The 10437-nt window shown below is 50.3% G+C and overlaps 1 protein-coding gene across 4 annotated transcripts in view; it reads right to left on the reverse strand.

Moving 5' to 3' along the window:
* The window catches only part of TRPC4 (transient receptor potential cation channel subfamily C member 4), a 115043-nt gene extending 104889 nt beyond the window's left edge, over positions 1-10154 (reverse strand). The window contains exons 1-2 of one of the 4 annotated variants that reach the window (XM_029047970.2): positions 6923-7336; positions 1457-1602 (exon numbers count right to left, since the gene is read on the reverse strand). The gene's annotated coding sequence lies outside the window, so the exon portion shown is untranslated. Of the gene's footprint in view, positions 1-1456; positions 1603-6922; positions 7337-7612; positions 7729-9884 lie in introns of those variants that run through there. The other 3 variants (XM_007668543.4, XM_007668545.4, XM_029047969.2) reach the window with 3 other exon arrangements.
* Between the last annotated feature and the right edge of the window lie 283 nt (positions 10155-10437).

Raw genomic sequence — 10437 nt, forward strand, 5'->3', positions numbered from 1 at the left:
TAATCTTTAGCTCAGCTGCCCCAATTTTTACTATGTATTTGCAAGACAAGTTGTTTTATTCGATATCTTGTGAGCATCAACAACACTTAACAAGTCTTATTGCCAATTAGCAGGGTTTTAATACTGTATTTACTTTCACACAATCACAGTAAATAACGGGAGCTTTGCCTATTGATTTCAGTGACAAAAACTGAAAACTACAACCAAGAAACTTAAGAGCAAAAATGCCATCTTTTCTCCCTCTGTGCCAATATTTTTAGCCTAATTATTTAAATATCATTGTTTTAAATACCATCTGTTTCAGTAAATCGGAGCAGCACAGAGAACTTTAAAGACGTAAATGGTCTGCAGTAAAGTGAACTAAGATCCGGACAAATGGGTTGAGTACAAATTTGTCACTGCAAACTGAACTGAAAATTATGCCAAGGTAACACCTGTGCTATCTGGGCGAAAAAAAAATCCATGTTTTTCTAAATATAAAAAATAAACAAAAAAAATTATAGTCTTACATTGGGTTACTTAGATGTTTTGTTCATTTGAAGAATGACTTTGTAGAATACCATTCGCTCCTGAATCTAGCTTTGCTATAGGTAGCCTTAGGTTAAAAAAGAAAAGTCAGGGACTCCATTCTTTCTGTCAGATTTTTCAGAGTTGGGCCTTTGTCCCTCAGAGCTTAGCTGAAACAAGGCCTTCATAATCACCGGTGTATATTTGGTATCTATTTCTTACCCCATTCAACTGAGTTCTGACTATTAGATTTCTCAAGGAAACAGATTAAGTTTAAAAGAGATGGGGAAAATACAGGCCACGTATAATTAGATGGTCAAAACTTGGTGGGACCTGGAAAATCACCACTTCCTTATCTCCCATCCATCAAGTGGGAAAACCCTTCAACCAATTTGGGTGAGAGCTCTCCTAATGTAATAATATTGGAGGTGTTTGTAAGGGCTCCCCCTCCGCCAGGTACTACACTAAGCAATGGGGTAAATACAAGATATGCAAATCCTTGTTCCAGATAGGGCTCACAGCCTAAGTGAGAGGGAAAGTGTAATGAATCCCCATTTCATAAATGACTTAAAAGGCACAGAGAAGTTCCATGACTTGCCTAAGGTCACAGGAGTCAAGAGGTGAAGGCAGGTTTAGAATCCAGATCCTCTGACTCCCAGGCCCATGCTCTGCTCCTTCCACTAAACCACACTACCTTTGTTCTTTCAATAGACCATTTAACTCCTGTTGCCTGGAAATTCTCAGAGGTAACCTAAACCCATCACACTGCTGTTTTAATAAGAAGAACAACAACAACTGTATTTGTTAAGTGCTTACTATGTGCCAGGCACTGTACTAAGCACTATGGTGGGTAGAAGCAAATCGAGTTGAACTCAATCTAGTTATCTTTCTGCAGTTTTTAGCGGACACCGTTAACAGCTGGTCACTGTTCTCTGGGTTAAAGCCTTACCTGATCATCTTTTGTCTAGGAAGAATGTGGAATTCCTTTATCCTTTCCTCACAGGTTTTGTTGGACATTTCGGGAATCTCTGCTGATAACTCTTCAGTTACGGAGGTCACAGTGAGCACAGAATTCTAGCAGTTGTAGGTCTAAAACTACATATAACGGGTAGGTTTATGGCAAAGAACCTAGACTTTTTTTTAAACATCCTGAGAGTCACATTTATTCTTTACTCAACCAATGTATTTACTGAATGCCGAGGACTGTAAAAAAATAAATAAATAAATGGTGGTATTTGTTAGGCGCTTACTATGTGCAAAGCACTGTTCTAAGAGCTGGGGGATACAAGGTGATCAGGTTGTCCCACGTGAGGCTCACAGTTAATGTACTAAGTGCTTGGGAGAGTATAATAAAGCTGGGAGTCATAATCCTTGATCACCAGGATTTTAAGAGTCTAGCTAACAGAATCAAATTATGAGGTAAGATCCACATCCCATATAAGGCTCATAGTTTAACCCCCCACTTTACAGATGAGATAACTGAGGCACAGAGAAATTAAGTGACTTGCCCACTGACACAGATGAGCCCGTCATCTCCAAGGATGATACTAATCCACATACTTCTATTCTCTGAGTGGGCCCCTCGAGTCAGTTGTATTACACTTAATAGTAGTGTTACTTAAATTAGTTTCTCCGGTGTTGATGAGCATGACGTGATTTGGAATCCAAAGTCTCCCTGAAGTCAAGGAAGATTATATCTTTGGTTTCCCTAGAATTTTATAGCCTTGTAGTTCTGAAGAAGGAGATTAAATTAATCCAACAGGTTTATAACATGACCACAACTGTTTCCTATTGCTCTGTTCTCAAGCATTCTGCTGACAAATTGAATTTTTCAGGATTGTTCTAGGCAAGACGACAAGTCTGTAGTTCTCAGTCATATTCAGCTACTGCTGATATTCTTATAACCTCTGCACATAATAGGGTGATATACCAAGGCCATAAATTCCAAAAATCTGTGCTTTAAAATAAAAACACTACAAAATTGTCCTCCGTTGAGCTGCCTGTTTGTAACATGCAATAGATTATTTTCAAACAACAAAGAGGTTAAAAATGTGTATTGTTTTTTGCATCCCCAATCACGTTTTCTTAGGAAAATTACCTCCCGAACAACTGCTTGATGTGGTCACTGTGACCTGTGATCACACGACAGAGATGGAAGAAGTATTTATTGACCACTTTCTTTGGGCTGAGCAATGAACTAAACACTTGGGAGAGTCCAATAAAATAAAACTAGCGGACATGTTCCCTGCCCATAACGAGCTTACAAGTCCAGGGGAAAGAGAACCAGTTTCAACTACCTGGATGAATTCAGGTCTGCTTTCACGCTACCTCTGTACCTCCACCCCCTTCCTGCATTTGACACTAAGAGGATCTAGCTATGAAACTATCATTCTGACCCCCAGAAATCAAGTGAGGGAAGATGATATCATTACTTGTCATCCTTTTCTCATCATCTCGGCTCCCCGACCACAGATGTGTTCTTCGTGGCCGAGTTCGCAGCTGGACCCGCAGGTAGCTTAATGAACTCTAACCACTTATTCAACCGGAAGCATCAAGGGGCTCCGTTTGAATTTCAGTTGCCATGCCACTGAATCTGGTATTCAGGGATTCTGGTATTCAGGGTAACAGGGAATCATGCCACTGAATCTGGTAACACGAGAGGAAGTGCCACCGATTGCTGATACGCTCGGGGTGGAAAGGCCAGAAGCCTCACAGATGGAGGGCACTGGCCACAGCTTTCTTTTTCTCGCCTACCTTCCCAGCCTGGGTCAGTGGCAGACTGTAGGACCTGAGAAGCAGTGTGGCATAGTGGGTATGGCACGGGCCTGGGAGTCAGGAGGACCTGGGTTCTCATCCCAGCTCCGCCATTTGTCTGCCTGGGCAAGTCACTTTGCTTCTCTGTGCCTCAGTTGCCTCATCTGTAAAATGAGGCTTAAGACTGTGAGCTTCATGTAGGACACGGACTGTGCCCAACCTGATTAACTTGCAACTACTCCAGTGCTTGGTTCAGTGCCTGGCACATAGTAAACACTTAACAAATACCACTAAACAAAAAAAACACCACTCCTGTAGAATTCCTAGTGCACTCTACATCCATCAATAGTACGTACAGAGCACTTACTGCACGCAGGGCACTTGCCAAGCACTCGGGTGAGGGCACTCAGAAGAGTCTGAAGCAACGTAGCCTAGGGGATAGAGCCTGGGCCAGGGAATCCGAAGTTCCCGGGTCCTATTCCTGCCTCCACACTGGTCTGTTGTATGACCCTGGGCAAGTCACTTCATTCACCGAGCCTCAGTTCCCTCATCCAGAAAATGGGGATGAAGACTGAGACCCCCTTGTGGGACATGGATTGGGTCCAACCTGATTAATTTGTACCTACCCCAAAGTTTAGTACAGTGCCTGGCACATAAGTATGCACTTAACAAGTACCACTTTTTTTTTTTTAAAAAAAAGGGGGGGGGGATGGTCCTTACCCTCAAGGAGTTTACAGTCTCTTTGGAAAACCTGGAAAACCATCTTCCTGAGGCTCAGAGGGCTTCCTATTCCCAGAGGAGTCACAGCCAGGGCCTCCTTTTATTGCCAACCTTTCCCTGGGGTTTTTCAGTAGAACCAGGGCCACAGGGGGCCCACGCTTCCACGCAGCAGCACTGATAAGGCGAGCCCCACGTCGGACAGGGACTGGGTCCACCAACCCCATTTGCTTGTATCCACCCCAGCGCTTAGTACAGTGCCTGGCACGTGGTAAGTGCTTAACCAACACCATCATCATTATTACTATTATTTAGGAGGGTCTGGCCAGCACATCCTTCGAAGGGGCATCTCTGTCCAGCCTGCCTGCAGGGGCCGGGCGGGGGGGGGGGTCCAGAACCTCCGATCGCCCCCAGGATTAACCCTTTAGGGTCTGGCTGCAGCCCGAGAACTCCAGGGAGGAGAAAAGCAGATTCACATTCGGGAGGGAAAGGGGGGACGGGACGTCCCATGCTCAAGCCCACCGTGGCGGGGCCGAGGAGAAGCCTACAGAGCCCGTCGGCCGCCAAGAGGCCGGGAATTAGCGCTCGCTCCAGGGTATCCCGGCGATCCCGATCCCGGAATTCCTCCCCCCATCCCCGATTGGAGAACTTTCGGCCAGCAGAGCAGAGCCGAGTCGCCTCCCCTGCAAACGACCGAAAACCCACCCTCCATTCATTCAAACGTATTTATTGAGCGCTTACTATGTGCGGAGCACTGGACTAAGCGCTCTGACCCAGGGAGCAAGGAGGCGCGATCATCAGTCCGGATTGGAGGTCTCAACCAGCCAAGGGACCCAACGCTTAGGGCAGTGGGCGCTTAACAAATGCCATCGCCATCCTCATTTATTGAGCGCTTTACTGGGTGCAGAGCACCGGGCCGGATTAGGAGAGTCACAGAGAGTCGGTAGATACGACTCCTGCCCTCTGGGAGCTTACTGGGTGCGCAGCGCTGTGCTAAGCGCTCAGCACAGCGCCTGGAGCATAATAAGCTCTTAACAAATGCCACTTTGCAAAAAAAAAAAAAAAAAAAGGGCTCGGGGGAGTACGAAAGTATTGGCAGGCATGATCCCCCCCCCGCTAGGAGTTTACAGTCTACTGTGTGCAGAACACTGTGCTAAGCGCGTGGGTGCGTGCAAAAGAGTTGGTAGTCACGATTCCTGCACTCTGGGACCTTGCAACCTACTGTGAGCAGAGCGCTGTGCTAAGCGCTAAGGGCGAGTATGAAAGAGTCGACAGGACACGATCCCCGCTCTCTGGGAGCTCGCAACCTGCTGGGAGCAGGATGCTGTGCTAAGCGCTTGGGAGAGCACCAAGAATCGGCAGTCCCGGTCCCTTCCCCGGGGAGCCTGCAACCTGCTGTGAACAAAACGCTGTGCTGAGCGCTTGGACGAGTACGAAGGAGTCGACAGGACACGATTCCTGCTCTCTGGGAGCTCGCAACCTGCTGGGAGCAGGATGCTGTGCTAAGCGCTTGGGAGAGCACGAAGAATCAGCAGCAACCTGCTGTGAACAAAACGCTGTGCTGAGCGCTTGGAGGAGTACGAAGGGGTCGACAGGACACGATTCCCGCTCTCTGGGAGCTCGCAACCTACTGGGAGCAGGATGCTGTGCTAAGCGCTTGGGAGAGCACGAAGAATCGGCAGTCCGGTCCCTTCCCCGGGGAGCCTGCAACCTGCTGTGAACAAAACGCTGTGCTGAGCGCTTGGACGAGTACGAAGGAGTCGACAGGACACGATTCCCGCTCTCCGGGAGCTCGCAAACTGCTGGGAGCAGGATGCTGTGCTAAGCGCTTGGGAGAGCACGAAGAATCAGCAGCAACCTGCTGTGAACAAAACGCTGTGCTGAGCGCTTGGAGGAGTACGAAGGGGTCGACAGGACACGATTCCCGCTCTCTGGGAGCTCGCAACCTACTGGGAGCAGGATGCTGTGCTAAGCGCTTGGGAGAGCACGAAGAATCGGCAGTCCGGTCCCTTCCCCGGGGAGCCTGCAACCTGCTGTGAACAAAACGCTGTGCTGAGCGCTTGGACGAGTACGAAGGAGTCGACAGGACACGATTCCCGCTCTCCGGGAGCTCGCAAACTGCTGGGAGCAGGATGCTGTGCTGAGCGCTTGGGAGAGCACGAAGAATCGGCAGCAACCTGCTGTGAACAAAACGCTGTGCTGAGCGCTTGGACGAGTACGAAGGGGTCGACAGGACACGATTCCCGCTCTCCGGGAGCTCGCAACCTGCTGGGAGCAGGATGCTGTGCTAAGCGCTTGGGAGAGCACCAAGAATCGGCAGTCCCGGTCCCTTCCCCGGGGAGCCTGCAACCTGCTGTGAACAAAACGCTGTGCTGAGCGCTTGGAGGAGTACGAAGGAGCCGACAGGACACGATCCCCGCTCTCCGGGAGCTCGCAACCTGCTGGGAGCAGGATGCTGTGCTAAGCGCTTGGGAGAGCACGAAAGAGTTGACGGTTGACGATTCCCGTCCCCGGGGGCGGACTGTCAGGTCCTCGTGGGCGGGGAAGGCGTCCTCCTCCCGACCCCAAGCGTTTAGCACAGTGCTCTGCCCGCAGCCAGCGCTCGGCATCGCTCGATTCTGCCGCCGAGGGTCGGAGCAAAGGTGGAGGACCGTCCTCCGGCTGAGGCTCCGCCTCGAGGCGTCAGTCCTCTGCGGACCGCTGTGCTCGCACCAACACCGTCGCAGCCGCCGGCTCTGGGGAAACTGAGGCCCGGCAGGGTTGCCCCGCCAAGCCAGGGCCAACCCCCCCCCTCCCCGCCACTCCGGCGCGGCTCGGGGGGGGGGGGGCCGAGCTCCCGGCCCCGGGCGTCGGAGGTGGTGGGTTCCAATCCCGCTCTCCGCCCCTCGCCCGCTGCGTGAGGTCGGGCAGGCCGCCTCGCCTCTCCGGGCCCCGGTGACCTCACCTGCAAAAGGCGGGGGGCCCCCACGTGGGGCCGGCCTCACTCCCCGGCTCTCCAGCCCGGCGCTCGGCGCGGCGTTTGGCACATGGTGGGCGCGGCGACGGGTCCCGTGGCTATTCGGGGGGCGAGGGGCCCCGCTCCGGGCTGGCGAGGGGCCGGCGTCAGGCGGTCGGCCGGCCCGGCCCCATGGGGCGCCGCCCATCCCCCGGGGCTCCTCCGCAACCGCGGGCCGGCCGGCCGGCCGGGACTCCTGGGGCCCCGACCCTACGCCCCCCGGGCTCCCCGGGCTGCCGCCGCCCAGGACCAGCTCCCGCCCATCCGACGGGTCCCGGAGAGGAGATGCGGGTGGCCCGGCCGGCCGGCGATGCCCGACAGCCCTCCTACTACTGCGGGCCCGGCGGGCGGCGGGGGCCCCGGGAAAACCGGCCCCGGCCCCCGGCCCTCCCCCTCCCGCCCATCTCGACGCTCCTTCCTTCCCCGTCCGCCTCTCTCGCGGCCACCGCTCAACTGCTTCTGGCGGGCGGGATTTGGGGGATTTTTCTTCCCACCCCTTCCCACCCCCCTCCTTCCTCTTTTGCGCCCTGGAAAATATTTAAGAGCGCCACCTTCGGCGCCTTCCCAAAGCCCGACCCTCTTCCCTCGCCCCTGACTTCACCTAGGATCTTCCTACGTGTCGATCCGGCCTCCTCTTACCTCCTCCGTGCGGGGTTGGCTTTTGTTTTTCTCCTTTCCTCTTCCTCCCCCGACCCGATAAACTCTGTCGACAACATATGCCACTCTGAAGATTTCCAATCTCCAACTGAACCGAGTCATCCGCAGATAGACCGTAAGCCCGTCAATGGGCAGGGACTGTCTCTCTCTATTGCCGATTTGTACATTCCAAGCGCTCAGTACAGTGCTCTGCACAGAGTAAGCGCTCAATAAATACTATTGAATGAATGAATGAAATAAATGCATAGGGCGCGTTCCCGAATCCCGAGTCCATTCCCTCTTCCCTCACCCCTGACCCTGACTTTCCCTAGGATCCTCCTCCGCGTCGAGCTGGCCGCCTCTTTCCCCTGTCTGGGTGCTTTCTCTTCTCCTCCTCCGACCCCCAAAACTCCGTAAACAACATCTGCCACTCTAGCTGGCGATTGGAAATCTTCAAACGAAGTCACCGGCAAATACATGCACGCTTTCAAGAAGTGATTTACGAAAAATAAAAAGGATAGGCACGGGACAGGGCTCCCCTTGCAGGAAACGGCAAAGCCTCATCGGCGATTTAAGTGAGCATTTTCCATATACGGTAAGTTGTTCTGCATCGGCATCGAAATATAAAGCTCTGTTATATAGGTTTTTCCGATGCTGATAAACTCGGAAGGCATTTCAAAGGCGGAGGCAGGTCTGACACCCGAAAAGCTGAGGGAAGGATTAAGTTAAACAATCGTATCAAATACGTTTACCTTCCAATTCGGAGCACGGCACTTTCTGATCTTGAAATACGTATCCCCTTTCGACAGCGAGCCCACATCTCCTTCGGGAGCAGGTAGACTGAACTAATCGTGGACTCTGAGTCATCGGAATTAACAGATCTTTTATATTTTAATGCTGCAGTGTGATGTGCCGATGAACAAGACACCACAGGTCCCCCAGATTGGACAGGACCATGTCCTTTTAGCTGTTCTGTTATCTTTAGACAAAGGAAACCCCTCCAAAATTATCCTGAAGATGAATGAGAAGTTTAAAAAAGTAAGAAGATCCTCAACTGTCTCCGTTTCTATTTAAGTGCCCCCCTCTCTTTCATCCAGAGCTGGAGCGCACAGGCTGCGTTACCTTGGCTCAGGAGGAATATTCTATAGATATTTGCAGTTGTGTCATCTTTTCTTCCACAGGAACACAGCTGATTTTGAACATCCCCTAAGGATCAGCCTTCCTAATAAAACTTTTCCCACTCAGTTCAATAAACAGCCATAGAACAGCCATTACATTCACCACTCAAGAATCAGAACTTCCAAATTAAATCTTGTTCTCCAGAGCAGAGGAGTGGTAATATAAAAAAGTGAATAAATCCAGAACTAGCATCAATGTGACACAGTAAGTGTATAAAGCCCATATTAAAATTTAGTGAAAATAACATCTTCCCTGGGATTTCCTAGCAAGATAAATGGCCCAACAGGCATTTAAGAGATGCTGATATGACTGACATGAAGTGGCGGCTTAGCGGACAGGTTCTGCAGGATCACATCACCACTACTAACAAAAACTGGTGTTAAAAATGTGATTCCCATTTTTCTTGGTTTTTCTAAATATTACTACTTCTGGTCGCTTAGAGCACCGAGCTAAATAACTGCTCTTTTGCTTCTGGGCTGATGTTTTAATGTAGTTTCCTTATATGCCACAGCTTTTTTTTTTTTTTTTTTAGGGAACTTAACCCCAGAAAACATCAAATCACCTGAGCGGCCTGGCTCACTCTACTAAAACTACCTACCAGAATGACACATTCATATTTGCAGCCAGCTAATATTCTACATTTTCTCTGGCAAAAGAAAAGAGACAACCAATGTGAAGCTATGATGATCCCCCTTCCAATTCTGAGAACAGGTAAAATACTCAGGGTCTCTAAGTAGAGTGGTACAGTTAGACTCAGTCCACCAAGAAGTCTGAAATTCTGCTGCTCTACCCACCACGGCACCCTTTCGATTTCGCGTAGTTGCCCCGGTTGTGTTTGCAGGCTTTATCATTCCTGATGTATCTGTTTCCAGTCTCTTCTCCCCACCTGTACTCTTCGAATGTGAGCTCCACCCAGGGACAGTGACCTCATCTAGTTCCCACCTTGTGTCTTCTAAGTACCATTTTGATGAAAAGACACTCACGCATTTGTTCGGTTAGCCTGAATAGGTCCCTTCGCATTTCTGGAAGGAGCCAGTTGGCAAACTCCATCTCTATCTACCCAACCGGTAGCCCATTCTCTAGTAACATCACTCACCGCCAATCCTTGAAAACCTCAGGCCGAGATCCTTGTCCTCTTCTACTTCCAGGCACTCCCAACAAAACACCAGGAGCCGGATGTCACGGGAATTGGGTGAGCTTCCCGGGAAAGAAATCCGTCTCCGGTCCTGTTCTAGCTTCAGGTTTTCATGATAAAGCAGGTCCACCTCCTCCATCTTCTTGATGTTCACCTCAATCTTCATCTCTGGGTTCCGGTCGCAACTCCTCACTGCCACAGCAAATGGCTCTGGGCAGTCCTCAGACAATAGCCCAACTGACAAAAGAGATAAAGGAGGGAGTCACTAACAGGTGTAATCCATTTTGCCCATTAAGCAGCAGGGTGTAACCACTGTGGCCTTTTTTTTTTCCAACTGTTCGCTGGTGGGAGAAAAATATTCCAGTTTATTTTTGTATTTCTGAAGTGAGCAAAGTCACTTCAGGAAACTCCTTAAGAGGAATGAGATTAAAAATGCAAATTCTACCCCCTGCCTGAACCAGCACTCCTATAAAGTGGAGAGATGGTCATTTTAAAGTGGAGAGATGGTCATTTT

This window comes from Ornithorhynchus anatinus, chromosome 20 (genome assembly GCF_004115215.2).
Source record: "Ornithorhynchus anatinus isolate Pmale09 chromosome 20, mOrnAna1.pri.v4, whole genome shotgun sequence".
Classification (NCBI taxonomy): Eukaryota; Metazoa; Chordata; class Mammalia; order Monotremata; family Ornithorhynchidae; genus Ornithorhynchus; species Ornithorhynchus anatinus.